The following is a 26,268-nucleotide window of genomic DNA, read 5'->3' on the forward strand; positions in this document are numbered from 1 at the left end:
AACTATTCAGGCCATGTTTGATATCTGAATTATCAATGTCTTCTTTCGCACCAGTACAATTTATAATGGAGCCAGGAACTCTCAACATCTAGCTCCTCAAAATCATCTTTTTTTGGTGCCAGTACTATACATCAAGGAGGCAAAACTGCTGTGTGGTAAACTTGAAAATTGCTATACATGATTAATCTTCCTCTCCTTTCTTGTAAAACTGATTCCTAGTAGCCCTTTTCCTCATATTCCATTGCACTTCATTCAGAGAACTTCCTTTTCTATCATGGAGTGTTCACCTACTTCATCACTCCCTGGTGGTCTACTGGTTAGGATTCGGCGCTCTCACCGCCGCGGCCCGGGTTCGATTCCCTAGGGTAAGGACTGTTTTTGAGGAAAACACAGACTTATCAAACGTAAAAAAATCTTACACTTCAAAGCATCATTTCTCATATGAAATCGTCTTTAATTAGACTTGAGAAGCTGTGAGTGGTCAATACAGATCATGGAAATTGATAACAAAGGCTGAGATGTCTTTCTAAATGAATTTTTGCTACTAAAAGACTTGTGCTCTTGTAGAAAAGAGAATTTTGTCAGAACTATTCAGGCCATGTTTGATATCTGAATCATCAATGTCTTCTTTCGCACCAGTACAATTTATAATGGAGCCAGGAACTCTCAACATCTAGCTCCTCAAAATCATCTTTTTTTGGTGCCAGTACTATACATCAAGGAGGCAAAACTGCTGTGTGGTAAACTTGAAAATTGCTATACATGACCAATCTTCCTCTCCTTTCTTGTAAAACTGATTCTTAGTAGCCCTTTTCCTCATATTCCATTGCACTTCATTCAGAGAACTTCCTTTTCTATCATGGAGTGTTCACCTACTTCATCACTCCCTGGTGGTCTAGTGGTTAGGATTCGGCGCTCTCACCGCAGCAGACCGGGTTCGATTCCCGGTCAGGGAAAGGGAGGTCTTCTGACTGTTTTTGACGAAAACACAGATTTATCAAACGTAAAAAAATCTTACACTTCAGAGCATCATTTCTCATATGAAATCGTCTTTAAGTAGACTTGAGAAGCTGTGAGTGGTCAAAACAGATCATGGAAATTGATAACAAAGGGTGAGATGTCTTTCTAAATGAATTTTTGCTACTAAAAGACTTGTGCTCTTGTAGAAAAGAGAATTTTGTCAGAACTATTCAGGCCATGTTAGATATCTGAATCATCAATGTCTTCTTTCGCACCAGTACAATTTATAATGGAGCCAGGAACTCTCAACATCTAGCTCCTCAAAATCATCTTTTTTTGGTGCCAGTACTATACATCAAGGAGGCAAAACTGCTGTGTGGTAAACTTGAAAATTGCTATACATGATTAATCTTCCTCTCCTTTCTTGTAAAACTGATTCCTAGTAGCCCTTTTCCTCATATTCCATTGCACTTCATTCAGAGAACTTCCTTTTCTATCATGGAGTGTTCACCTACTTCATCACTCCCTGGTGGTCTAGTGGTTAGGATTCGGCGCTCTCACCGCCGCGGCACGGGTTCGATTCCCGGTCAGGGAAAGGGAGGTCTTCTGACTGTTTTTGACGAAAACACAGACTTATCAAACGTAAAAAAATCTTACACTTCAAAGCATCATTTCTCATATGAAATCGTCTTTAATTAGACTTGAGAAGCTGTGAGTGGTCAAAACAGATCATGGAAATTGATAACAAAGGCTGAGATGTCTTTCTAAATGAATTATTGCTACTAAAAGACTTGTGCTCTTGTAGAAAAGAGAATTTTGTCAGAACTATTCAGGCCATGTTTGATATCTGAATCATCAATGTCTTCTTTCGCACCAGTACAATTTATAATGGAGCCAGGAACTCTCAACATCTAGCTCCTCAAAATCATCTTTTTTTGGTGCCAGTACTATACATCAAGGAGGCAAAACTGCTGTGTGGTAAACTTGAAAATTGCTATACATGACCAATCTTCCTCTCCTTTCTTGTAAAACTGATTCTTAGTAGCCCTTTTCCTCATATTCCATTGCACTTCATTCAGAGAACTTCCTTTTCTATCATGGAGTGTTCACCTACTTCATCACTCCCTGGTGGTGTAGTGGTTAGGATTCGGCGCTCTCACTGCCGCGGCCCGGGTTCGATTCCCGGTCAGGAAAAGGGAGGTCTTCTGACTGTTTTTGACGAAAACACAGACTTATCAAACGTAAAAAAATCTTACACTTCAAAGCATCATTTCTCATATGAAATCGTCTTTAATTAGACTTGAGAAGCTGTGAGTGGTCAAAACAGATCATGGAAATTGATAACAAAGGCTGAGATGTCATTCTAAATGAATTTTTGCTACTAAAAGACTTGTGCTCTTGTAGAAAAGAGAATTTTGTCAGAACTATTCAGGCCATGTTTGATATCTGAATCATCAATGTCTTCTTTCGCACCAGTACAATTTATAATGGAGCCAGGAACTCTCAACATCTAGCTCCTCAAAATCATCTTTTTTTGGTGCCAGTACTATACATCAAGGAGGCAAAACTGCTGTGTGGTAAACTTGAAAATTGCTATACATGACCAATCTTCCTCTCCTTTCTTGTAAAACTGATTCTTAGTAGCCCTTTTCCTCATATTCCATTGCACTTCATTCAGAGAACTTCCTTTTCTATCATGGAGTGTTCACCTATTTCATCAATCCCTGGTGGTCCAGTGGTTAGGATTCGGTGCTCTCACCGCAGCGGCCCGGGTTCGATTCCCGGTCAGGGAAAGGGAGGTCTTTTGACTGTTTTTGACGAAAACACAGATTTATCAAACGTAAAAAAATCTTACACTTCAGAGCATCATTTCTCATATGAAATCGTCTTTAAGTAGACTTGAGAAGCTGTGAGTGGTCAAAACAGATCATGGAAATTGATAACAAAGGGTGAGATGTCTTTCTAAATGAATTTTTGCTACTAAAAGACTTGTGCTCTTGTAGAAAAGAGAATTTTGTCAGAACTATTCAGGCCATGTTTGATATCTGAATCATCAATGTCTTCTTTCGCACCAGTACAATTTATAATGGAGCCAGGAACTCTCAACATCTAGCTCCCCAAAATCATCTTTTTTTGGTGCCAGTACTATACATCAAGGAGGCAAAACTGCTGTGTGGTAAACTTGAAAATTGCTATACATGACCAATCTTCCTCTCCTTTCTTGTAAAACTGATTCTTAGTAGCCCTTTTCCTCATATTCCATTGCACTTCATTCAGAGAACTTCCTTTTCTATCATGGAGTGTTCACCTACTTCATCAATCCCTGGTGGTCCAGTGGTTAGGATTCGGCGCTCTCACCGCAGCGGCCCGGGTTCGATTCCCGGTCAGGGAAAGGGAGGTCTTTTGACTGTTTTTGACGAAAACACAGATTTATCAAACGTAAAAAAATCTTACACTTCAGAGCATCATTTCTCATATGAAATCGTCTTTAAGTAGACTTGAGAAGCTGTGAGTGGTCAAAACAGATCATGGAAATTGATAACAAAGGGTGAGAAGTCTTTCTAAATGAATTTTTGCTACTAAAAGACTTGTGCTCTTGTAGAAAAGAGAATTTTGTCAGAACTATGCAGGCCATGTTTGATATCTGAATCATCAATGTCTTCTTTCGCACCAGTACAATTTATAATGGAGCCAGGAACTCTCAACATCTAGCTCCCCAAAATCATCTTTTTTTGGTGCCAGTACTATACATCAAGGAGGCAAAACTGCTGTGTGGTAAACTTGAAAATTGCTATACATGACCAATCTTCCTCTCCTTTCTTGTAAAACTGATTCCTAGTAGCCCTTTTCCTCATATTCCATTGCACTTCATTCAGAGAACTTCCTTTTCTATCATGGAGTGTTCACCTATCTTCACTCCCTGGTGGTCTAGTGGTTAGGATTCGGCGCTCTCACCGCCGCGGCCCGGGTTCGATTCCCGATCAGGGAAAGGGAGGTCTTCTGACTGTTTTTGACGAAAACACAGATTTATCAAACGTAAAAAAATCTTACACTTCAGAGCATCATTTCTCATATGAAATCGTCTTTAAGTAGACTTGAGAAGCTGTGAGTGGTCAAAACAGATCATGGAAATTGATAACAAAGGGTGAGATGTCTTTCTAAATGAATTTTTGCTACTAAAAGACTTGTGCTCTTGTAGAAAAGAGAATTTTGTCAGAACTATTCAGGCCATGTTTGATATCTGAATTATCAATGTCTTCTTTCGCACCAGTACAATTTATAATGGAGCCAGGAACTCTCAACATCTTGCTCCTCAAAATCATCTTTTTTTGGTGCCAGTACTATACATCAAGGAGGCAAAACTGCTGTGTGGTAAACTTGAAAATTGCTATACATGACCAATCTTCCTCTCCTTTCTTGTAAAACTGATTCCTAGTAGCCCTTTTCCTCATATTCCATTGCACTTCATTCAGAGAACTTCCTTTTCTATCATGGAGTGTTCACCTACTTCATCACTCCCTGGTGGTCTAGTGGTTAGGATTCGGCGCTCTCACCGCCGCGGCCCGGGTTCGATTTCCGGTCAGGGAAAGGGAGGTCTTCTGACTGTTTTTGACGAAAACACAGATTTATCAAACGTAAAAAAATCTTACACTTCAGAGCATCATTTCTCATATGAAATCGTCTTTAAGTAGACTTGAGAAGCTGTGAGTGGTTAAAACAGATCATGGAAATTGATAACAAAGGGTGGGATGTCTTTCTAAATGAATTTTTGCTACTAAAAGACTTGTGCTCTTGTAGAAAAGAGAATTTTGTCAGAACTATTCAGGCCATGTTTGATATCTGAATCATCAATGTCTTCTTTCGCACCAGTACAATTTATAATGGAGCCAGGAACTCTCAACATCTAGCTCCTCAAAATCATCTTTTTTTGGTGCCAGTACTATACATCAAGGAGGCAAAACTGCTGTGTGGTAAACTTGAAAATTGCTATACATGATTAATCTTCCTCTCCTTTCTTGTAAAACTGATTCCTAGTAGCCCTTTTCCTCATATTCCATTGCACTTCATTCAGAGAACTTCCTTTTCTATCATGGAGTGTTCACCTACTTCATCACTCCCTGGTGGTCTAGTGGTTAGGATTCGGCGCTCTCACCGCCGCGGCCCGGGTTCGATTCCCGGTCAGGGAAAGGGAGGTCTTTTGACTGTTTTTGACGAAAACACAGATTTATCAAACGTAAAAAAATCTTACACTTCAGAGCATCATTTCTCATATGAAATCGTCTTTAAGTAGACTTGAGAAGCTGTGAGTGGTCAAAACAGATCATGGAAATTGATAACAAAGGCTGAGATGTCTTTCTAAATGAATTTTTGCTACTAAAAGACTTGTGCTCTTGTAGAAAAGAGAATTTTGTCAGAACTATTCAGGCCATGTTAGATATCTGAATCATCAATGTCTTCTTTCGCACCAGTACAATTTATAATGGAGCCAGGAACTCTCAACATCTAGCTCCTCAAAATCATCTTTTTTTGGTGCCAGTACTATACATCAAGGAGGCAAAACTGCTGTGTGGTAAACTTGAAAATTGCTATACATGATTAATCTTCCTCTCCTTTCTTGTAAAACTGATTCCTAGTAGCCCTTTTCCTCATATTCCATTGCACTTCATTCAGAGAACTTCCTTTTCTATCATGGAGTGTTCACCTACTTCATCACTCCCTGGTGGTCTAGTGGTTAGGATTCGGCGCTCTCACCGCCGCGGCCCGGGTTCGATTCCCGGTCAGGGAAAGGGAGGTCTTCTGACTGTTTTTGACGAAAACACAGACTTATCAAACGTAAAAAAATCTTACACTTCAAAGCATCATTTCTCATATGAAATCGTCTTTAATTAGACTTGAGAAGCTGTGAGTGGTCAAAACAGATCATGGAAATTGATAACAAAGGCTGAGATGTCTTTCTAAATGAATTTTTGCTACTAAAAGACTTGTGCTCTTGTAGAAAAGAGAATTTTGTCAGAACTATTCAGGCCATGTTTGATATCTGAATCATCAATGTCTTCTTTCGCACCAGTACAATTTATAATGGAGCCAGGAACTCTCAACATCTAGCTCCTCAAAATCATCTTTTTTTGGTGCCAGTACTATACATCAAGGAGGCAAAACTGCTGTGTGGTAAACTTGAAAATTGCTATACATGACCAATCTTCCTCTCCTTTCTTGTAAAACTGATTCTTAGTAGCCCTTTTCCTCATATTCCATTGCACTTCATTCAGAGAACTTCCTTTTCTATCATGGAGTGTTCACTTACTTCATCACTCCCTGGTGGTCTAGTGGTTAGGATTCGGCGCTCTCACCGCAGTGGCCCGGGTTCGATTCCCGGTCTGACTGTTTTTGACGAAAACACAGATATATCAAACGTAAAAAAATCTTACACTTCAGAGCATCATTTCTCATATGAAATCGTCTTTAAGTAGACTTGAGAAGCTGTGAGTGGTCAAAACAGATCATGGAAATTGATAACAAAGGGTGAGATGTCTTTCTAAATGAATTTTTGCTACTAAAAGACTTGTGCTCTTGTAGAAAAGAGAATTTTGTCAGAACTATTCAGGCCATGTTTGATATCTGAATTATCAATGTCTTCTTTCGCACCAGTACAATTTATAATGGAGCCAGGAACTCTCAACATCTAGCTCCTCAAAATCATCTTTTTTTGGTGCCAGTACTATACATCAAGGAGGCAAAACTGCTGTGTGGTAAACTTGAAAATTGCTATACATGATTAATCTTCCTCTCCTTTCTTGTAAAACTGATTCCTAGTAGCCCTTTTCCTCATATTCCATTGCACTTCATTCAGAGAACTTCCTTTTCTATCATGGAGTGTTCACCTACTTCATCACTCCCTGGTGGTCTACTGGTTAGGATTCGGCGCTCTCACCGCCGCGGCCCGGGTTCGATTCCCTAGGGTAAGGACTGTTTTTGAGGAAAACACAGACTTATCAAACGTAAAAAAATCTTACACTTCAAAGCATCATTTCTCATATGAAATCGTCTTTAATTAGACTTGAGAAGCTGTGAGTGGTCAAAACAGATCATGGAAATTGATAACAAAGGCTGAGATGTCTTTCTAAATGAATTTTTGCTACTAAAAGACTTGTGCTCTTGTAGAAAAGAGAATTTTGTCAGAACTATTCAGGCCATGTTTGATATCTGAATCATCAATGTCTTCTTTCGCACCAGTACAATTTATAATGGAGCCAGGAACTCTCAACATCTAGCTCCTCAAAATCATCTTTTTTTGGTGCCAGTACTATACATCAAGGAGGCAAAACTGCTGTGTGGTAAACTTGAAAATTGCTATACATGACCAATCTTCCTCTCCTTTCTTGTAAAACTGATTCTTAGTAGCCCTTTTCCTCATATTCCATTGCACTTCATTCAGAGAACTTCCTTTTCTATCATGGAGTGTTCACCTACTTCATCACTCCCTGGTGGTCTAGTGGTTAGGATTCGGCGCTCTCACCGCAGCAGACCGGGTTCGATTCCCGGTCAGGGAAAGGGAGGTCTTCTGACTGTTTTTGACGAAAACACAGATTTATCAAACGTAAAAAAATCTTACACTTCAGAGCATCATTTCTCATATGAAATCGTCTTTAAGTAGACTTGAGAAGCTGTGAGTGGTCAAAACAGATCATGGAAATTGATAACAAAGGGTGAGATGTCTTTCTAAATGAATTTTTGCTACTAAAAGACTTGTGCTCTTGTAGAAAAGAGAATTTTGTCAGAACTATTCAGGCCATGTTAGATATCTGAATCATCAATGTCTTCTTTCGCACCAGTACAATTTATAATGGAGCCAGGAACTCTCAACATCTAGCTCCTCAAAATCATCTTTTTTTGGTGCCAGTACTATACGTCAAGGAGGCAAAACTGCTGTGTGGTAAACTTGAAAATTGCTATACATGATTAATCTTCCTCTCCTTTCTTGTAAAACTGATTCCTAGTAGCCCTTTTCCTCATATTCCATTGCACTTCATTCAGAGAACTTCCTTTTCTATCATGGAGTGTTCACCTACTTCATCACTCCCTGGTGGTCTAGTGGTTAGGATTCGGCGCTCTCACCGCCGCGGCCCGGGTTCGATTCCCGGTCAGGGAAAGGGAGGTCTTCTGACTGTTTTTGACGAAAACACAGACTTATCAAACGTAAAAAAATCTTACACTTCAAAGCATCATTTCTCATATGAAATCGTCTTTAATTAGACTTGAGAAGCTGTGAGTGGTCAAAACAGATCATGGAAATTGATAACAAAGGCTGAGATGTCTTTCTAAATGAATTTTTGCTACTAAAAGACTTGTGCTCTTGTAGAAAAGAGAATTTTGTCAGAACTATTCAGGCCATGTTTGATATCTGAATCATCAATGTCTTCTTTCGCACCAGTACAATTTATAATGGAGCCAGGAACTCTCAACATCTAGCTCCTCAAAATCATCTTTTTTTGGTGCCAGTACTATACATCAAGGAGGCAAAACTGCTGTGTGGTAAACTTGAAAATTGCTATACATGACCAATCTTCCTCTCCTTTCTTGTAAAACTGATTCTTAGTAGCCCTTTTCCTCATATTCCATTGCACTTCATTCAGAGAACTTCCTTTTCTATCATGGAGTGTTCACCTACTTCATCAATCCCTGGTGGTCTAGTGGTTAGGATTCGGCGCTCTCACCGCAGTGGCCCGGGTTCGATTCCCGGTCAGGGAAAGGGAGGTCTTCTGACTGTTTTTGACGAAAACACAGATTTATCAAACGTAAAAAAATCTTACACTTCAGAGCATCATTTCTCATATGAAATCGTCTTTAAGTAGACTTGAGAAGCTGTGAGTGGTCAAAACAGATCATGGAAATTGATAACAAAGGGTGAGATGTCTTTCTAAATGAATTTTTGCTACTAAAAGACTTGTGCTCTTGTAGAAAAGAGAATTTTGTCAGAACTATTCAGGCCATGTTTGATATCTGAATCATCAATGTCTTCTTTCGCACCAGTACAATTTATAATGGAGCCAGGAACTCTCAACATCTAGCTCCTCAAAATCATCTTTTTTTGGTGCCAGTACTATACATCAAGGAGGCAAAACTGCTGTGTGGTAAACTTGAAAATTGCTATACATGACCAATCTTCCTCTCCTTTCTTGTAAAACTGATTCTTAGTAGCCCTTTTCCTCATATTCCATTGCACTTCATTCAGAGAACTTCCTTTTCTATCATGGAGTGTTCACCTACTTCATCAATCCCTGGTGGTCTAGTGGTTAGGATTCGGCGCTCTCACCGCAGTGGCCCGGGTTCGATTCCCGGTCAGGGAAAGGGAGGTCTTCTGACTGTTTTTGACGAAAACACAGATTTATCAAACGTAAAAAAATCTTACACTTCAGAGCATCATTTCTCATATGAAATCGTCTTTAAGTAGACTTGAGAAGCTGTGAGTGGTCAAAACAGATCATGGAAATTGATAACAAAGGGTGAGATGTCTTTCTAAATGAATTTTTGCTACTAAAAGACTTGTGCTCTTGTAGAAAAGAGAATTTTGTCAGAACTATTCAGGCCATGTTTGATATCTGAATCATCAATGTCTTCTTTCGCACCAGTACAATTTATAATGGAGCCAGGAACTCTCAACATCTAGCTCCTCAAAATCATCTTTTTTTGGTGCCAGTACTATACATCAAGGAGGCAAAACTGCTGTGTGGTAAACTTGAAAATTGCTATACATGACCAATCTTCCTCTCCTTTCTTGTAAAACTGATTCCTAGTAGCCCTTTTCCTCATATTCCATTGCACTTCATTCAGAGAACTTACTTTTCTATCATGGAGTGTTCACCTACTTCATCACTCCCTGGTGGTCTAGTGGTTAGGATTCGGCACTCTCACCGCAGCGGCCCGGGTTCGATTCCCGGTCAGGGAAAGGGAGGTCTTCTGACTGTTTTTGACGAAAACACAGATTTATCAAACGTAAAAAAATCTTACACTTCAGAGCATCATTTCTCATATGAAATCGTCTTTAAGTAGACTTGAGAAGCTGTGAGTGGTCAAAACAGATCATGGAAATTGATAACAAAGGGTGAGATGTCTTTCTAAATGAATTTTTGCTACTAAAAGGCTTGTGCTCTTGTAGAAAAGAGAATTTTGTCAGAACTATTCAGGCCATGTTAGATATCTGAATCATCAATGTCTTCTTTCGCACCAGTACAATTTATAATGGAGCCAGGAACTCTCAACATCTAGCTCCTCAAAATCATCTTTTTTTGGTGCCAGTACTATACATCAAGGAGGCAAAACTGCTGTGTGGTAAACTTGAAAATGGCTATACATGACCAATCTTCCTCTCCTTTCTTGTAAAACTGATTCCTAGTAGCCCTTTTCCTCATATTCCATTGCACTTCATTCAGAGAACTTCCTTTTCTATCATGGAGTGTTCACCTACTTCATCACTCCCTGGTGGTCTAGTGGTTAGGTTTCGGCGCTCTCACCGCCGCGGCCCGGGTTCGATTCCCGATCAGGGAAAAGGAGGTCTTCTGACTGTTTTTGACGAAAACACAGATTTATCAAACGTAAAAAAATCTTACACTTCAGAGCATCATTTCTCATATGAAATCGTCTTTAAGTAGACTTGAGAAGCTGTGAGTGGTCAAAACAGATCATGGAAATTGATAACAAAGGGTGAGATGTCTTTCTAAATGAATTTTTGCTACTAAAAGACTTGTGCTCTTGTAGAAAAGAGAATTTTGTCAGAACTATTCAGGCCATGTTTGATATCTGAATTATCAATGTCTTCTTTCGCACCAGTACAATTTATAATGGAGCCAGGAACTCTCAACATCTTGCTCCTCAAAATCATCTTTTTTTGGTGCCAGTACTATACATCAAGGAGGCAAAACTGCTGTGTGGTAAACTTGAAAATTGCTATACATGACCAATCTTCCTCTCCTTTCTTGTAAAACTGATTCCTAGTAGCCCTTTTCCTCATATTCCATTGCACTTCATTCAGAGAACTTCCTTTTCTATCATGGAGTGTTCACCTACTTCATCACTCCCTGGTGGTCTAGTGGTTAGGATTCGGCGCTCTCACCGCCGCGGCCCGGGTTCGATTTCCGGTCAGGGAAAGGGAGGTCTTCTGACTGTTTTTGACGAAAACACAGTATTATCAAACGTAAAAAAATCTTACACTTCAGAGCATCATTTCTCATATGAAATCGTCTTTAAGTAGACTTGAGAAGCTGTGAGTGGTCAAAACAGATCATGGAAATTGATAACAAAGGGTGAGATGTCTTTCTAAATGAATTTTTGCTACTAAAAGACTTGTGCTCTTGTAGAAAAGAGAATTTTGTCAGAACTATTCAGGCCATGTTTGATATCTGAATCATCAATGTCTTCTTTCGCACCAGTACAATTTATAATGGAGCCAGGAACTCTCAACATCTAGCTCCTCAAAATCATCTTTTTTTGGTGCCAGTACTATACATCAAGGAGGCAAAACTGCTGTGTGGTAAACTTGAAAATTGCTATACATGACCAATCTTCCTCTCCTTTCTTGTAAAACTGATTCCTAGTAGCCCTTTTCATAATATTCCATTGCACTTCATTCAGAGAACTTCCTTTTCTATCATGGAGTGTTCACCTACTTCATCACTCCCTGGTTGTCTAGTGGTTAGGATTCGGCGCTCTCACCGCCGCGGCCCGGGTTCGATTCCCGGTCAGGGAAAGGGAGGTCTTCTGACTGTTTTTGACGAAAACACAGATTTATCAAACGTAAAAAAATCTTACACTTCAGAGCATCATTTCTCATATGAAATCGTCTTTAAGTAGACTTGAGAAGCTGTGAGTGGTCAAAACAGATCATGGAAATTGATAACAAAGGGTGAGATGTCTTTCTAAATGAATTTTTGCTACTAAAAGACTTGTGCTCTTGTAGAAAAGAGAATTTTGTCAGAACTATTCAGGCCATGTTTGATATCTGAATCATCAATGTCTTCTTTCGCACCAGTACAATTTATAATGGAGCCAGGAACTCTCAACATCTAGCTCCTCAAAATCATCTTTTTTTGGTGCCAGTACTATACATCAAGGAGGCAAAACTGCTGTGTGGTAAACTTGAAAATTGCTATACATGACCAATCTTCCTCTCCTTTCTTGTAAAACTGATTCCTAGTAGCCCTTTTCCTCATATTCCATTGCACTTCATTCAGAGAACTTCCTTTTCTATCATGGAGTGTTCACCTACTTCATCACTCCCTGGTGGTCTAGTGGTTAGGTTTCGGCGCTCTCACCGCCGCGGCCCGGCTTCGATTCCTGGTCAGGGAAAGGGAGGTATTCTGACTGTTTTTGACGAAAACACAGATTTATCAAACGTAAAAAAATCTTACACTTCAGAGCATCATTTCTCATATGAAATCGTCTTTAAGTAGACTTGAGAAGCTGTGAGTGGTCAAAACAGATCATGGAAATTGATAACAAAGGGTGAGATGTCTTTCTAAATGAATTTTTGCTACTAAAAGACTTGTGCTCTTGTAGAAAAGAGAATTTTGTCAGAACTATTCAGGCCATGTTTGATATCTGAATCATCAATGTCTTCTTTCGCACCAGTACAATTTATAATGGAGCCAGGAACTCTCAACATCTAGCTCCTCAAAATCATCTTTTTTTGGTGCCAGTACTATACATCAAGGAGGCAAAACTGCTGTGTGGTAAACTTGAAAATTGCTATACATGACCAATCTTCCTCTCCTTTCTTGTAAAACTGATTCCTAGTAGCCCTTTTCCTCATATTCCATTGCACTTCATTCAGAGAACTTCCTTTTCTATCATGGAGTGTTCGCCTACTTCATCACTCCCTGGTGGTCTAGTGGTTAGGATTCGGCACTCTCACCGCAGCGGCCCGGGTTCTATTCCCGGTCAGGAAAAGGGAGGTCTTCTGACTGTTTTTGACGAAAACACAGATTTATCAAACGTAAAAAAATCTTACACTTCAGAGCATCATTTCTCATATGAAATCGTCTTTAATTAGACTTGAGAAGCTGTGAGTGGTCAAAACAGATCATGGAAATTGATAACAAAGGGTGAGATGTCTTTCTAAATGAATTTTTGCTACTAAAAGGCTTGTGCTCTTGTAGAAAAGAGAATTTTGTCAGAACTATTCAGGCCATGTTAGATATCTGAATCATCAATGTCTTCTTTCGCACCAGTACAATTTATAATGGAGCCATGAACTCTCAACATCTAGCTCCTCAAAATCATCTTTTTTTGGTGCCAGTACTATACATCAAGGAGGCAAAACTGCTGTGTGGTAAACTTGAAAATTGCTATACATGACCAATCTTCCTCTCCTTTCTTGTAAAACTGATTCCTAGTAGCCCTTTTCCTCACATTCCATTGCACTTCATTCAGAGAACTTCCTTTTCTATCATGGAGTGTTCACCTACTTTATCACTACCTGGTGGTCTAGTGGTTAGGATTCGGCGCTCTCACCGCCGCGGCCTGGGTTTGATTCCCGGTCAGGGAAAGGGAGGTCTTCTGACTGTTTTTGACGAAAACACAGATTTATCAAACGTAAAAAAATCTTACACTTCAGAGCATCATTTCTCATATGAAATCGTCTTTAAGTAGACTTGAGAAGCTGTGAGTGGTCAAAACAGATCATGGAAATTGATAACAAGGGTGAGATGTCTTTCTAAATGAATTTTTGCTACTAAAAGACTTGTGCTCTTGTAGAAAAGAGAATTTTGTCAGAACTATTCAGGCCATGTTTGATATCTGAATTATCAATGTCTTCTTTCGCACCAGAACAATTTATAATGGAGCCAGGAACTCTCAACATCTAGCTCCTCAAAATCATCTTTTTTTGGTGCCAGTACTATACATCAAGGAGGCAAAACTGCTGTGTGGTAAACTTGAAAATTGCTATACATGACCAATCTTTCTCTCCTTTCTTGTAAAACTGATTCCTAGTAGCCCTTTTCCTCATATTCCATTGCACTTCATTCAGAGAACTTCCTTTTCTATCATGGAGTGTTCACCTACTTCATCACTCCCTGGTGGTCTAGTGTTTAGGATTCGGCGCTCTCACCGCCGCGGCCCGGGTTCGATTCCCGGTCAGGGAAAGGGAGGTCTTCTGACTGTTTTTGACGAAAACACAGACTTATCAAACGTAAAAAAATCTTACACTTCAAAGCATCATTTCTCATATGAAATCGTCTTTAATTAGACTTGAGAAGCTGTGAGTGGTCAAAACAGATCATGGAAATTGATAACAAAGGCTGAGATGTCTTTCTAAATGAATTTTTGCTATTAAAAGACTTGTGCTCTTGTAGAAAAGAGAATTTTGTCAGAACTATTCAGGCCATGTTTGATATCGGAATCATCAATGTCTTCTTTCGCACCAGTACAATTTATAATGGAGCCAGGAACTCTCAACATCTAGCTCCTCAAAATCATCTTTTTTTGGTGCCAGTACTATACATCAAGGAGGCAAAACTGCTGTGTGGTAAACTTGAAAATTGCTATACATGACCAATCTTCCTCTCCTTTCTTGTAAAACTGATTCCTAGTAGCCCTTTTCATAATATTCCATTGCACTTCATTCAGAGAACTTCCTTTTCTATCATGGAGTGTTCACCTACTTCATCACTCCCTGGTGGTCTAGTGGTTAGGATTCGGCGCTCTCACCGCCGCGGCCCGGGTTCGATTCCCGGTCAGGGAAAAGGAGGTCTTCTGACTGTTTTTGACGAAAACACAGATTTATCAAACGTAAAAAAATCTTACACTTCAGAGCATCATTTCTCATATGAAATCGTCTTTAAGTAGACTTGAGAAGCTGTGAGTGGTCAAAACAGATCATGGAAATTGATAACAAAGGGTGAGATGTCTTTCTAAATGAATTTTTGCTACTAAAAGACTTGTGCTCTTGTAGAAAAGAGAATTTTGTCAGAACTATTCAGGCCATGTTTGATATCTGAATCATCAATGTCTTCTTTCGCACCAGTACAATTTATAATGGAGCCAGGAACTCTCAACATCTAGCTCCTCAAAATCATCTTTTTTTGGTGCCAGTACTATACATCAAGGAGGCAAAACTGCTGTGTGGTAAACTTGAAAATTGCTATACATGACCAATCTTCCTCTCCTTTCTTGTAAAACTGATTCCTAGTAGCCCTTTTCCTCATATTCCATTGCACTTCATTCAGAGAACTTCCTTTTCTATCATGGAGTGTTCACCTACTTCATCACTCCCTGGTGGTCTAGTGGTTAGTATTCGGCGCTCTCACCGCCGCGGCCCACGTTCGATTCTCTGTCAGGGAAAGGGAGGTCTTCTGACTGTTTTTGACGAAAACACAGACTTATCAAACGTAAAAAAATCTTACACTTCAAAGCATCATTTCTCATATGAAATCGTCTTTAATTAGACTTGAGAAGCTGTGAGTGGTCAAAACAGATCATGGAAATTGATAACAAAGGCTGAGATGTCTTTCTAAATGAATTTTTGCTACTAAAAGACTTGTGCTCTTGTAGAAAAGAGAATTTTGTCAGAACTATTCAGGCCATGTTTGATATCTGAATCATCAATGTCTTCTTTCGCACCAGTACAATTTATAATGGAGCCAGGAACTCTCAACATCTAGCTCCTCAAAATCATCTTTTTTTGGTGCCAGTACTATACATCAAGGAGGCAAAACTGCTGTGTGGTAAACTTGAAAATTGCTATACATGACCAATCTTCCTCTCCTTTCTTGTAAAACTGATTCCTAGTAGCCCTTTTCCTCATATTCCATTGCACTTCATTCAGAGAACTTACTTTTCTATCATGGAGTGTTCACCTACTTCATCACTCCCTGGTGGTCTAGTGGTTAGGATTCGGCACTCTCACCGCAGCGGCCCGGGTTCGATTCCCGGTCAGGGAAAGGGAGGTCTTCTGACTGTTTTTGACGAAAACACAGATTTATCAAACGTAAAAAAATCTTACACTTCAGAGCATCATTTCTCATATGAAATCGTCTTTAAGTAGACTTGAGAAGCTGTGAGTGGTCAAAACAGATCATGGAAATTGATAACAAAGGGTGAGATGTCTTTCTAAATGAATTTTTGCTACTAAAAGGCTTGTGCTCTTGTAGAAAAGAGAATTTTGTCAGAACTATTCAGGCCATGTTAGATATCTGAATCATCAATGTCTTCTTTCGCACCAGTACAATTTATAATGGAGCCAGGAACTCTCAACATCTAGCTCCTCAAAATCATCTTTTTTTGGTGCCAGTACTATACATCAAGGAGGCAAAACTGCTGTGTGGTAAACTTGAAAATTGCTATACATGACCAATCTTCCTCTCCTTTCTTGTAAAACTGATTCCTAGTAGCCCTTTTCCTCATATTCCATTGCACTTCATTCAGAGAACTTCCTTTTCTATCATGGAGTGTTCACCTACTTCATCACTCCCTGGTGGTCTAGTGGTTAGGATTCGGCGCTCTCACCGCCGCGGCCCGGGTTCGATTCCCGGTCAGGGAAAAGGAGGTCTTCTGACTGTTTTTGACGAAAACACAGATTTATCAAACGTAAAAAAATCTTACACTTCAGAGCATCATTTCTCATATGAAATCGTCTTTAAGTAGACTTGAGAAGCTGTGAGTGGTCAAAACAGATCATGGAAATTGATAACAAAGGCTGAGATGTCTTTCTAAATGAATTTTTGCTACTAAAAGACTTGTGCTCTTGTAGAAAAGAGAATTTTGTCAGAACTATTCAGGCCATGTTTGATATCTGAATCATCAATGTCTTCTTTCGCACCAGTACAATTTATAATGGAGCCAGGAACTCTCAACATCTAGCTCCTCAAAATCATCTTTTTTTGGTGCCAGTACTATACATCAAGGAGGCAAAACTGCTGTGTGGTAAACTTGAAAATTGCTATACATGACCAATCTTCCTCTCCTTTCTTGTAAAACTGATTCCTAGTAGCCCTTTTCCTCATATTCCATTGCACTTCATTCAGAGAACTTCCTTTTCTATCATGGAGTGTTCACCTACTTCATCACTCCCTGGTGGTCTAGTGGTTAGTATTCGGCGCTCTCACCGCCGCGGCCCGCGTTCGATTCCCTGTCAGGGAAAGGGAGGTCTTCTGACTGTTTTTGACGAAAACACAGACTTATCAAACGTAAAAAAATCTTACACTTCAAAGCATCATTTCTCATATGAAATCGTCTTTAATTAGACTTGAGAAGCTGTGAGTGGTCAAAACAGATCATGGAAATTGATAACAAAGGCTGAGATGTCTTTCTAAATGAATTTTTGCTACTAAAAGACTTGTGCTCTTGTAGAAAAGAGAATTTTGTCAGAACTATTCAGGCCATGTTTGATATCTGAATCATCAATGTCTTCTTTCGCACCAGTACAATTTATAATGGAGCCAGGAACTCTCAACATCTAGCTCCTCAAAATCATCTTTTTTTGGTGCCAGTACTATACATCAAGGAGGCAAAACTGCTGTGTGGTAAACTTGAAAATTGCTATACATGACCAATCTTCCTCTCCTTTCTTGTAAAACTGATTCCTAGTAGCCCTTTTCCTCATATTCCATTGCACTTCATTCAGAGAACTTACTTTTCTATCATGGAGTGTTCACCTACTTCATCACTCCCTGGTGGTCTAGTGGTTAGGATTCGACACTCTCACCGCAGCGGCCCGGGTTCTATTCCCGGTCAGGGAAAGGGAGGTCTTCTGACTGTTTTTGACGAAAACACAGATTTATCAAACGTAAAAAAATCTTACACTTCAGAGCATCATTTCTCATATGAAATCGTCTTTAAGTAGACTTGAGAAGCTGTGAGTGGTCAAAACAGATCATGGAAATTGATAACAAAGGGTGAGATGTCTTTCTAAATGAATTTTTGCTACTAAAAGGCTTGTGCTCTTGTAGAAAAGAGAATTTTGTCAGAACTATTCAGGCCATGTTAGATATCTGAATCATCAATGTCTTCTTTCGCACCAGTACAATTTATAATGGAGCCAGGAACTCTCAACATCTAGCTCCTCAAAATCATCTTTTTTTGGTGCCAGTACTATACATCAAGGAGGCAAAACTGCTGTGTGGTAAACTTGAAAATTGCTATACATGACCAATCTTCCTCTCCTTTCTTGTAAAACTGATTCCTAGTAGCCCTTTTCCTCACATTCCATTGCACTTCATTCAGAGAACTTCCTTTTCTATCATGGAGTGTTCACTTACTTCATCCCTCCCTGGTGGTCTAGTGGTTAGGATTCGGCGCTCTCACCGCCGCGGCCTGGGTTCGATTCCCGGTCAGGGAAAGGGAGGTCTTCTGACTGTTTTTGACGAAAACACAGATTTATCAAACGTAAAAAAATCTTACACTTCAGAGCATCATTTCTCATATGAAATCGTCTTTAATTAGACTTGAGAAGCTGTGAGTGGTCAAAACAGATCATGGAAATTGATAACAAAGGGTGAGATGTCTTTCTAAATGAATTTTTGCTACTAAAAGGCTTGTGCTCTTGTAGAAAAGAGAATTTTGTCAGAACTATTCAGGCCATGTTAGATATCTGAATCATCAATGTCTTCTTTCGCACCAGTACAATTTATAATGGAGCCAGGAACTCTCAACATCTAGCTCCTCAAAATCATCTTTTTTTGGTGCCAGTACTATACATCAAGGAGGCAAAACTGCTGTGTGGTAAACTTGAAAATTGCTATACATGACCAATCTTCCTCTCCTTTCTTGTAAAACTGATTCCTAGTAGCCCTTTTCCTCACATTCCATTGCACTTCATTCAGAGAACTTCCTTTTCTATCATGGAGTGTTCACCTACTTTATCACTCCCTGGTGGTCTAGTGGTTAGGATTCGGCGCTCTCACCGCCGCGGCCTGGGTTTGATTCCCGGTCAGGGAAAGGGAGGTCTTCTGACTGTTTTTGACGAAAACACAGATTTATCAAACGTAAAAAAATCTTACACTTCAGAGCATCATTTCTCATATGAAATCGTCTTTAAGTAGACTTGAGAAGCTGTGAGTGGTCAAAACAGATCATGGAAATTGATAACAAAGGGTGAGATGTCTTTCTAAATGAATTTTTGCTACTAAAAGACTTGTGCTCTTGTAGAAAAGAGAATTTTGTCAGAACTATTCAGGCCATGTTTGATATCTGAATTATCAATGTCTTCTTTCGCACCAGAACAATTTATAATGGAGCCAGGAACTCTCAACATCTAGCTCCTCAAAATCATCTATTTTTGGTGCCAGTACTATACATCAAGGAGGCAAAACTGCTGTATGGTAAACTTGAAAATTGCTATACATGACCAATCTTTCTCTCCTTTCTTGTAAAACTGATTCCTAGTAGCCCTTTTCCTCATATTCCATTGCACTTCATTCAGAGAACTTCCTTTTCTATCATGGAGTGTTCACCTACTTCATCACTCCCTGGTGGTCTAGTGTTTAGGATTCGGCGCTCTCACCGCCGCGGCCCGGGTTCGATTCCCGGTCAGGGAAAGGGAGGTCTTCTGACTGTTTTTGACGAAAACACAGACTTATCAAACGTAAAAAAATCTTACACTTCAAAGCATCATTTCTCATATGAAATCGTCTTTAATTAGACTTGAGAAGCTGTGAGTGGTCAAAACAGATCATGGAAATTGATAACAAAGGCTGAGATGTCTTTCTAAATGAATTTTTGCTACTAAAAGACTTGTGCTCTTGTAGAAAAGAGAATTTTGTCAGAACTATTCAGGCCATGTTTGATATCTGAATCATCAATGTCTTCTTTCGCACCAGTACAATTTATAATGGAGCCAGGAACTCTCAACATCTAGCTCCTCAAAATCATCTTTTTTTGGTGCCAGTACTATACATCAAGGAGGCAAAACTGCTGTGTGGTAAACTTGAAAATTGCTATACATGACCAATCTTCCTCTCCTTTCTTGTAAAACTGATTCCTAGTAGCCCTTTTCATAATATTCCATTGCACTTCATTCAGAGAACTTCCTTTTCTATCATGGAGTGTTCACCTACTTCATCACTCCCTGGTGGTCAAGTGGTTAGGATTCGGCGCTCTCACCGCCGCGGCCCGGGTTCGATTCCCGGTCAGGGAAAAGGAGGTCTTCTGACTGTTTTTGACGAAAACACAGATTTATCAAACGTAAAAAAATCTTACACTTCAGAGCATCATTTCTCATATGAAATCGTCTTTAAGTAGACTTGAGAAGCTGTGAGTGGTCAAAACAGATCATGGAAATTGATAACAAAGGTTGAGATGTCTTTCTAAATGAATTTTTGCTACTAAAAGACTTGTGCTCTTGTAGAAAAGAGAATTTTGTCAGAACTATTCAGGCCATGTTTGATATCTGAATCATCAATGTCTTCTTTCGCACCAGTACAATTTATAATGGAGCCAGGAACTCTCAACATCTAGCTCCTCAAAATCATCTTTTTTTGGTGCCAGTACTATACATCAAGGAGGCAAAACTGCTGTGTGGTAAACTTGAAAATAGCTATACATGACCAATCTTCCTCTCCTTTCTTGTAAAACTGATTCCTAGTAGCCCTTTTCCTCATATTCCATTGCACTTCATTCAGAGAACTTCCTTTTCTATCATGGAGTGTTCACCTACTTCATCACTCCCTGGTGGTCTAGTGGTTAGTATTCGGCGCTCTCACCGCCGCGGCCCGCGTTCGATTCCCTGTCAGGGAAAGGGAGGTCTTCTGACTGTTTTTGATGAAAACACAGACTTATCAAACGTAAAAAAATCTTACACTTCAAAGCATCATTTCTCATATGAAATCGTCTTTAATTAGACTTGAGAAGCTGTGAGTGGTCAAAACAGATCATGGAAATTGATAACAAAGGCTGAGATGTCTTTCTAAATGAATTTTTGCTACTAAAAGACTTGTGCTCTTGTAGAAAAGAGAATTTTGTCAGAACTATTCAGGCCATGTTTGATATCTGAATCATCAATGTCTTCTTTCGCACCAGTACAATTTATAATGGAGCCAGGAACTTTCAACATCTAGCTCCTCAAAATCATCTTTTTTTGGTGCCAGTACTATACATCAAGGAGGCAAAACTGCTGTGTGGTAAACTTGAAAATTGCTATACATGACCAATCTTCCTCTCCTTTCTTGTAAAACTGATTCCTAGTAGCCCTTTTCCTCATATTCCATTGCACTTCATTCAGAGAACTTACTTTTCTATCATGGAGTGTTCACCTACTTCATCACTCCCTGGTGGTCTAGTGGTTAGGATTCGGCACTCTCACCGCAGCGGCCCGGGTTCGATTCCCGGTCAGGGAAAGGGAGGTCTTCTGACTGTTTTTGACGAAAACACAGATTTATCAAACGTAAAAAAATCTTACACTTCAGAGCATCATTTCTCATATGAAATCGTCTTTAAGTAGACTTGAGAAGCTGTGAGTGGTCAAAACAGATCATGGAAATTGATAACAAAGGGTGAGATGTCTTTCTAAATGAATTTTTGCTACTAAAAGACTTGTGCTCTTGTAGAAAAGAGAATTTTGTCAGAACTATTCAGGCCATGTTTGATATCTGAATCATCAATGTCTTCTTTCGCACCAGTACAATTTATAATGGAGCCAGGAACTCTCAACATCTAGCTCCTCAAAATCATCTTTTTTTGGTGCCAGTACTATACATCAAGGAGGCAAAACTGCTGTGTGGTAAACTTGAAAATTGCTATACATGACCAATCTTCCTCTCCTTTCTTGTAAAACTGATTCCTAGTAGCCCTTTTCCTCATATTCCATTGCACTTCATTCAGAGAACTTCCTTTTCTATCATGGAGTGTTCACCTACTTCATCACTCCCTGGTGGTCTAGTGGTTAGTATTCGGCGCTCTCACCGCCGCGGCCCGCGTTCGATTCCCTGTCAGGGAAAGGGAGGTCTTCTGACTGTTTTTGACGAAAACACAGACTTCTCAAACGTAAAAAAATCTTACACTTCAAAGCATCATTTCTCATATGAAATCGTCTTTAATTAGACTTGAGAAGCTGTGAGTGGTCAAAACAGATCATGGAAATTGATAACAAAGGCTGAGATGTCTTTCTAAATGAATTTTTGCTACTAAAAGACTTGTGCTCTTGTAGAAAAGAGAATTTTGTCAGAACTATTCAGGCCATGTTTGATATCTGAATCATCAATGTCTTCTTTCGCACCAGTACAATTTATAATGGAGCCAGGAACTCTCAACATCTAGCTCCTCAAAATCATCTTTTTTTGGTGCCAGTACTATACATCAAGGAGGCAAAACTGCTGTGTGGTAAACTTGAAAATTGCTATACATGACCAATCTTCCTCTCCTTTCTTGTAAAACTGATTCCTAGTAGCCCTTTTCCTCATATTCCATTGCACTTCATTCAGAGAACTTACTTTTCTATCATGGAGTGTTCACCTACTTCATCACTCCCTGGTGGTCTAGTGGTTAGGATTCGGCACTCTCACCGCAGCGAGGTCTTCTGACTGTTTTTGACGAAAACACAGATTTATCAAACGTAAAAAAATCTTACACTTCAGAGCATCATTTCTCATATGAAATCGTCTTTAAGTAGACTTGAGAAGCTGTGAGTGGTCAAAACAGATCATGAAAATTGATAACAAAGGGTGAGATGTCTTTCTAAATGAATTTTTGCTACTAAAAGGCTTGTGCTCTTGTAGAAAAGAGAATTTTGTCAGAACTATTCAGGCCATGTTAGATATCTGAATCATCAATGTCTTCTTTCGCACCAGTACAATTTATAATGGAGCCAGGAACTCTCAACATCTAGCTCCTCAAAATCATCTTTTTTTGGTGCCAGTACTATACATCAAGGAGGCAAAACTGCTGTGTGGTAAACTTGAAAATTGCTATACATGACCAATCTTCCTCTCCTTTCTTGTAAAACTGATTCCTAGTAGCCCTTTTCATAATATTCCATTGCACTTCATTCAGAGAACTTCCTTTTCTATCATGGAGTGTTCACCTACTTCATCACTCCCTGGTGGTCAAGTGGTTAGGATTCGGCGCTCTCACCGCCGCGGCCCGGGTTCGATTCCCGGTCAGGGAAAAGGAGGTCTTCTGACTGTTTTTGACGAAAACACAGATTTATCAAACGTAAAAAAATCTTACACTTCAGAGCATCATTTCTCATATGAAATCGTCTTTAAGTAGACTTGAGAAGCTGTGAGTGGTCAAAACAGATCATGGAAATTGATAACAAAGGCTGAGATGTCTTTCTAAATGAATTTTTGCTACTAAAAGACTTGTGCTCTTGTAGAAAAGAGAATTTTGTCAGAACTATTCAGGCCATGTTTGATATCTGAATCATCAATGTCTTCTTTCGCACCAGTACAATTTATAATGGAGCCAGGAACTTTCAACATCTAGCTCCTCAAAATCATCTTTTTTTGGTGCCAGTACTATACATCAAGGAGGCAAAACTGCTGTGTGGTAAACTTGAAAATTGCTATACATGACCAATCTTCCTCTCCTTTCTTGTAAAACTGATTCCTAGTAGCCCTTTTCCTCATATTCCATTGCACTTCATTCAGAGAACTTACTTTTCTATCATGGAGTGTTCACCTACTTCATCACTCCCTGGTGGTCTAGTGGTTAGGATTCGGCACTCTCACCGCAGCGGCCCGGGTTCGATTCCCGGTCAGGGAAAGGGAGGTCTTCTGACTGTTTTTGACGAAAACACAGATTTATCAAACGTAAAAAAATCTTACACTTCAGAGCATCATTTCTCATATGAAATCGTCTTTAAGTAGACTTGAGAAGCTGTGAGTGGTCAAAACAGATCATGGAAATTGATAACAAAGGGTGAGATGTCTTTCTAAATGAATTTTTGCTACTAAAAGACTTGTGCTCTTGTAGAAAAGAGAATTTTGTCAGAACTATTCAGGCCATGTTTGATATCTGAATCATCAATGTCTTCTTTCGCACCAGTACAATTTATAATGGAGCCAGGAACTCTCAACATCTAGCTCCTCAAAATCATCTTTTTTTGGTGCCAGTACTATACATCAAGGAGGCAAAACTGCTGTGTGGTAAACTTGAAAATTGCTATACATGACCAATCTTCCTCTCCTTTCTTGTAAAACTGATTCCTAGTAGCCCTTTTCCTCATATTCCATTGCACTTCATTCAGAGAACTTCCTTTTCTATCATGGAGTGTTCACCTACTTCATCACTCCCTGGTGGTCTAGTGGTTAGTATTCGGCGCTCTCACCGCCGCGGCCCGCGTTCGATTCCCTGTCAGGGAAAGGGAGGTCTTCTGACTGTTTTTGACGAAAACACAGACTTCTCAAACGTAAAAAAATCTTACACTTCAAAGCATCATTTCTCATATGAAATCGTCTTTAATTAGACTTGAGAAGCTGTGAGTGGTCAAAACAGATCATGGAAATTGATAACAAAGGCTGAGATGTCTTTCTAAATGAATTTTTGCTACTAAAAGACTTGTGCTCTTGTAGAAAAGAGAATTTTGTCAGAACTATTCAGGCCATGTTTGATATCTGAATCATCAATGTCTTCTTTCGCACCAGTACAATTTATAATGGAGCCAGGAACTCTCAACATCTAGCTCCTCAAAATCATCTTTTTTTGGTGCCAGTACTATACATCAAGGAGGCAAAACTGCTGTGTGGTAAACTTGAAAATTGCTATACATGACCAATCTTCCTCTCCTTTCTTGTAAAACTGATTCCTAGTAGCCCTTTTCCTCATATTCCATTGCACTTCATTCAGAGAACTTACTTTTCTATCATGGAGTGTTCACCTACTTCATCACTCCCTGGTGGTCTAGTGGTTAGGATTCGGCACTCTCACCGCAGCGAGGTCTTCTGACTGTTTTTGACGAAAACACAGATTTATCAAACGTAAAAAAATCTTACACTTCAGAGCATCATTTCTCATATGAAATCGTCTTTAAGTAGACTTGAGAAGCTGTGAGTGGTCAAAACAGATCATGAAAATTGATAACAAAGGGTGAGATGTCTTTCTAAATGAATTTTTGCTACTAAAAGGCTTGTGCTCTTGTAGAAAAGAGAATTTTGTCAGAACTATTCAGGCCATGTTAGATATCTGAATCATCAATGTCTTCTTTCGCACCAGTACAATTTATAATGGAGCCAGGAACTCTCAACATCTAGCTCCTCAAAATCATCTTTTTTTGGTGCCAGTACTATACATCAAGGAGGCAAAACTGCTGTGTGGTAAACTTGAAAATTGCTATACATGACCAATCTTCCTCTCCTTTCTTGTAAAACTGATTCCTAGTAGCCCTTTTCCTCACATTCCATTGCACTTCATTCAGAGAACTTCCTTTTCTATCATGGAGTGTTCACCTACTTTCTCACTCCCTGGTGGTCTAGTGGTTAGGATTCGGCGCTCTCACCGCCGCGGCCTGGGTTTGATTCCCGGTCAGGGAAAGGGAGGTCTTCTGACTGTTTTTGACGAAAACACAGATTTATCAAACGTAAAAAAATCTTACACTTCAGAGCATCATTTCTCATATGAAATCGTCTTTAAGTAGACTTGAGAAGCTGTGAGTGGTCAAAACAGATCATGGAAATTGATAACAAAGGGTGAGATGTCTTTCTAAATGAATTTTTGCTACTAAAAGACTTGTGCTCTTGTAGAAAAGAGAATTTTGTCAGAACTATTCAGGCCATGTTTGATATCTGAATTATCAATGTCTTCTTTCGCACCAGAACAATTTATAATGGAGCCAGGAACTCTCAACATCTAGCTCCTCAAAATCATCTTTTTTTGGTGCCAGTACTATACATCAAGGAGGCAAAACTGCTGTGTGGTAAACTTGAAAATTGCTATACATGACCAATCTTTCTCTCCTTTCTTGTAAAACTGATTCCTAGTAGCCCTTTTCCTCATATTCCATTGCACTTCATTCAGAGAACTTCCTTTTCTATCATGGAGTGTTCACCTACTTCATCACTCCCTGGTGGTCTAGTGTTTAGGATTCGGTGCTCTCACCGCCGCGGCCCGGGTTCGATTCCCGGTCAGGGAAAGGGAGGTCTTCTGACTGTTTTTGACGAAAACACAGACTTATCAAACGTAAAAAAATCTTACACTTCAAAGCATCATTTCTCATATGAAATCGTATTTAATTAGACTTGAGAAGCTGTGAGTGGTCAAAACAGATCATGGAAATTGATAACAAAGGCTGAGATGTCTTTCTAAATGAATTTTTGCTACTAAAAGACTTGTGCTCTTGTAGAAAAGAGAATTTTGTCAGAACTATTCAGGCCATGTTTGATA

General features: G+C 39.5%; 27 non-coding genes across 27 annotated transcripts; all 27 read left to right on the forward strand.

The window, feature by feature from the left end:
• Nucleotides 1-1,483: 1,483 nt before the first annotated feature.
• TRNAE-CUC (transfer RNA glutamic acid (anticodon CUC)) lies at nt 1,484-1,555 on the forward strand. The gene has a single exon. It is a non-coding gene; the product is annotated as a tRNA-Glu (tRNA).
• Nucleotides 1,556-2,681: 1,126 nt separating this feature from the next.
• On the forward strand, nt 2,682-2,753 carry TRNAE-CUC (transfer RNA glutamic acid (anticodon CUC)). The gene has a single exon. It is a non-coding gene; the product is annotated as a tRNA-Glu (tRNA).
• Nucleotides 2,754-3,280: 527 nt separating this feature from the next.
• Nucleotides 3,281-3,352, forward strand: TRNAE-CUC (transfer RNA glutamic acid (anticodon CUC)). Its single transcript has one exon. It is a non-coding gene; the product is annotated as a tRNA-Glu (tRNA).
• A 525-nt stretch (nt 3,353-3,877) lies between these two features.
• Nucleotides 3,878-3,949, forward strand: TRNAE-CUC (transfer RNA glutamic acid (anticodon CUC)). Its single transcript has one exon. It is a non-coding gene; the product is annotated as a tRNA-Glu (tRNA).
• Nucleotides 3,950-4,476: 527 nt separating this feature from the next.
• TRNAE-CUC (transfer RNA glutamic acid (anticodon CUC)) lies at nt 4,477-4,548 on the forward strand. The gene has a single exon. It is a non-coding gene; the product is annotated as a tRNA-Glu (tRNA).
• A 527-nt stretch (nt 4,549-5,075) lies between these two features.
• TRNAE-CUC (transfer RNA glutamic acid (anticodon CUC)) lies at nt 5,076-5,147 on the forward strand. The gene has a single exon. It is a non-coding gene; the product is annotated as a tRNA-Glu (tRNA).
• Nucleotides 5,148-5,674: 527 nt separating this feature from the next.
• On the forward strand, nt 5,675-5,746 carry TRNAE-CUC (transfer RNA glutamic acid (anticodon CUC)). Its single transcript has one exon. It is a non-coding gene; the product is annotated as a tRNA-Glu (tRNA).
• A 2,292-nt stretch (nt 5,747-8,038) lies between these two features.
• TRNAE-CUC (transfer RNA glutamic acid (anticodon CUC)) lies at nt 8,039-8,110 on the forward strand. The gene has a single exon. It is a non-coding gene; the product is annotated as a tRNA-Glu (tRNA).
• A 527-nt stretch (nt 8,111-8,637) lies between these two features.
• On the forward strand, nt 8,638-8,709 carry TRNAE-CUC (transfer RNA glutamic acid (anticodon CUC)). Its single transcript has one exon. It is a non-coding gene; the product is annotated as a tRNA-Glu (tRNA).
• Nucleotides 8,710-9,236: 527 nt separating this feature from the next.
• On the forward strand, nt 9,237-9,308 carry TRNAE-CUC (transfer RNA glutamic acid (anticodon CUC)). The gene has a single exon. It is a non-coding gene; the product is annotated as a tRNA-Glu (tRNA).
• A 527-nt stretch (nt 9,309-9,835) lies between these two features.
• TRNAE-CUC (transfer RNA glutamic acid (anticodon CUC)) lies at nt 9,836-9,907 on the forward strand. The gene has a single exon. It is a non-coding gene; the product is annotated as a tRNA-Glu (tRNA).
• Nucleotides 9,908-10,434: 527 nt separating this feature from the next.
• Nucleotides 10,435-10,506, forward strand: TRNAE-CUC (transfer RNA glutamic acid (anticodon CUC)). Its single transcript has one exon. It is a non-coding gene; the product is annotated as a tRNA-Glu (tRNA).
• Nucleotides 10,507-11,033: 527 nt separating this feature from the next.
• On the forward strand, nt 11,034-11,105 carry TRNAE-CUC (transfer RNA glutamic acid (anticodon CUC)). Its single transcript has one exon. It is a non-coding gene; the product is annotated as a tRNA-Glu (tRNA).
• Nucleotides 11,106-11,632: 527 nt separating this feature from the next.
• TRNAE-CUC (transfer RNA glutamic acid (anticodon CUC)) lies at nt 11,633-11,704 on the forward strand. Its single transcript has one exon. It is a non-coding gene; the product is annotated as a tRNA-Glu (tRNA).
• Nucleotides 11,705-14,027: 2,323 nt separating this feature from the next.
• Nucleotides 14,028-14,099, forward strand: TRNAE-CUC (transfer RNA glutamic acid (anticodon CUC)). The gene has a single exon. It is a non-coding gene; the product is annotated as a tRNA-Glu (tRNA).
• A 527-nt stretch (nt 14,100-14,626) lies between these two features.
• Nucleotides 14,627-14,698, forward strand: TRNAE-CUC (transfer RNA glutamic acid (anticodon CUC)). Its single transcript has one exon. It is a non-coding gene; the product is annotated as a tRNA-Glu (tRNA).
• A 1,126-nt stretch (nt 14,699-15,824) lies between these two features.
• TRNAE-CUC (transfer RNA glutamic acid (anticodon CUC)) lies at nt 15,825-15,896 on the forward strand. Its single transcript has one exon. It is a non-coding gene; the product is annotated as a tRNA-Glu (tRNA).
• Nucleotides 15,897-16,423: 527 nt separating this feature from the next.
• Nucleotides 16,424-16,495, forward strand: TRNAE-CUC (transfer RNA glutamic acid (anticodon CUC)). The gene has a single exon. It is a non-coding gene; the product is annotated as a tRNA-Glu (tRNA).
• A 1,725-nt stretch (nt 16,496-18,220) lies between these two features.
• On the forward strand, nt 18,221-18,292 carry TRNAE-CUC (transfer RNA glutamic acid (anticodon CUC)). Its single transcript has one exon. It is a non-coding gene; the product is annotated as a tRNA-Glu (tRNA).
• Nucleotides 18,293-18,819: 527 nt separating this feature from the next.
• Nucleotides 18,820-18,891, forward strand: TRNAE-CUC (transfer RNA glutamic acid (anticodon CUC)). The gene has a single exon. It is a non-coding gene; the product is annotated as a tRNA-Glu (tRNA).
• Nucleotides 18,892-19,418: 527 nt separating this feature from the next.
• On the forward strand, nt 19,419-19,490 carry TRNAE-CUC (transfer RNA glutamic acid (anticodon CUC)). Its single transcript has one exon. It is a non-coding gene; the product is annotated as a tRNA-Glu (tRNA).
• Nucleotides 19,491-20,017: 527 nt separating this feature from the next.
• Nucleotides 20,018-20,089, forward strand: TRNAE-CUC (transfer RNA glutamic acid (anticodon CUC)). The gene has a single exon. It is a non-coding gene; the product is annotated as a tRNA-Glu (tRNA).
• Nucleotides 20,090-21,215: 1,126 nt separating this feature from the next.
• Nucleotides 21,216-21,287, forward strand: TRNAE-CUC (transfer RNA glutamic acid (anticodon CUC)). The gene has a single exon. It is a non-coding gene; the product is annotated as a tRNA-Glu (tRNA).
• A 1,694-nt stretch (nt 21,288-22,981) lies between these two features.
• TRNAE-CUC (transfer RNA glutamic acid (anticodon CUC)) lies at nt 22,982-23,053 on the forward strand. The gene has a single exon. It is a non-coding gene; the product is annotated as a tRNA-Glu (tRNA).
• A 527-nt stretch (nt 23,054-23,580) lies between these two features.
• On the forward strand, nt 23,581-23,652 carry TRNAE-CUC (transfer RNA glutamic acid (anticodon CUC)). The gene has a single exon. It is a non-coding gene; the product is annotated as a tRNA-Glu (tRNA).
• A 1,694-nt stretch (nt 23,653-25,346) lies between these two features.
• On the forward strand, nt 25,347-25,418 carry TRNAE-CUC (transfer RNA glutamic acid (anticodon CUC)). The gene has a single exon. It is a non-coding gene; the product is annotated as a tRNA-Glu (tRNA).
• A 527-nt stretch (nt 25,419-25,945) lies between these two features.
• On the forward strand, nt 25,946-26,017 carry TRNAE-CUC (transfer RNA glutamic acid (anticodon CUC)). Its single transcript has one exon. It is a non-coding gene; the product is annotated as a tRNA-Glu (tRNA).
• Nucleotides 26,018-26,268: the final 251 nt, after the last annotated feature.

The sequence above is a fragment of the Pseudophryne corroboree genome, chromosome 8 (assembly GCF_028390025.1).
Source record: "Pseudophryne corroboree isolate aPseCor3 chromosome 8, aPseCor3.hap2, whole genome shotgun sequence".
NCBI lineage: Eukaryota > Metazoa > Chordata > Amphibia > Anura > Myobatrachidae > Pseudophryne > Pseudophryne corroboree.